This window comes from Callospermophilus lateralis, chromosome 5 (assembly GCF_048772815.1).
Source record: "Callospermophilus lateralis isolate mCalLat2 chromosome 5, mCalLat2.hap1, whole genome shotgun sequence".
Lineage (NCBI taxonomy): Eukaryota > Metazoa > Chordata > Mammalia > Rodentia > Sciuridae > Callospermophilus > Callospermophilus lateralis.
In genome coordinates, this window is record NC_135309.1 from 111,766,961 (window position 1) to 111,768,458 (window position 1,498).

Below are 1,498 nucleotides of genomic sequence, written 5' to 3' on the forward strand. Positions count from 1 at the left end.
TTTCTGAATAGTTGTTTAAAAACAATCCTGAATGATAACTTAGTCTTAGAAAATAAAGAATTAAAAAGTAAAGTCTAACTTGTTACTGTATTATGCTGACTTAAAAAGCATCTGAACTTATAGATCAGCTTTAAATTTGAGAAGTGTTAAATATTCTTTATTTAATATCATACATAAACCACACTAAAAATGCCTTTCCATAAGGAAAGAACAGCATTGTAGATACAGGGAATTCTAATTAAATTGGCATGGTCAACAAAAATATAAAGTAGACACTGCTTCCTTATCTTCAACCTTTAATAGGCTAATGAACAAAAATTGAAACAAATGTGAATCATGCTTGGTTCTGAGAGAGTGAAGGGATTTCCCCCATATTTTAAACATATTCACATAATCAGTTCTATAAAACTAAATATAAAACAAGTTTTCAGATGTCATTCACCATTTTTGTGAAATACTGAACATTACTAATTAAGTCCAACCACAACTTTAAAAAGGGGAAACAGTGATAGAATTTACTGAAGTGGGAATATAACCAAAATATTAATTTAACTACAAGTAAGTTTTACTTAAATCAGGATTGTCCAACAAAAATAGTTTTGTCAGTCATTCATGATCTGATTTCTGGTGTATCACATCAATTAAATTATGGTGCACATAAAAAAGCCAAGAGACATTTCTGTTTGGTAATAAATAAGGCAGTAGCTATTACTCATTAGTGGCTTTTTTGAGGTAAGCTATTAGGTCTACCCTTTCTCCCTTCTTCTTAATGCCAGCGAAGATCTTTTTTGTTCCAGGGATGTACTTTTTGGGATTCTCCAAATACTCCATCAGTGTATCCTCTCCCCAGGTGATGCCTTTGTTCTTGTTGGCATCTGTATAAGAGAATCCAGCAGCCTGACCTGTCTTCCGCCCAAACAGTCCATGGAGATTTGGCCCAGTCTTGTGCTTGCCTCCCTTTTCCACTGTGTGGCATTGGGCACACTTCTGAACAAAAATCTTCTTGCCTTTCTCAACATCACCCATTTTTAATTCGTTCTTTCGTGGCTAGCGCAAAGAAGCAAAGAAGGATCCCGATCAGAAGCCGGACGTCCCACTCTCTAGCCCAAGGACACGCCGGTCTGCGCCTATGTTAGCAATGTTTTCTAAAGTTGAAAGTAAGCATACTATAGGATTTAGCAATTCTATTCCTAGGTATTTGTTGGTCTGGGGAAAATTTTTCATATGCACATCAGAAATATGTACAAGGATGTACATTGCAGCATTGTTTGCAAAGTGGGACATTGGAAAAAAGCTAATTGTCCATCAAAAGAGGGATATATAGTCAGGCACAATTTAGCGACTGGGCAGGCCAAAGTAGAAGAATTGCAAGTTCAAGGCCAATCTCAGCAATTTAGTGGGCCCTGTCTCAAAATAAAAAAAAATTGAAAAGGCTGGGGATATTGCTCAGTGATAAAAGCTCCTGGGTTCAATCCCCAGTACAAAAAAAAAAAAAAAA

General features: G+C 35.9%; 1 pseudogene; it reads right to left on the reverse strand.

Moving 5' to 3' along the window:
• Positions 1-597: 597 nt before the first annotated feature.
• On the reverse strand, positions 598-1,126 carry LOC143399399 (cytochrome c, somatic pseudogene; annotated as a pseudogene).
• Positions 1,127-1,498: the final 372 nt, after the last annotated feature.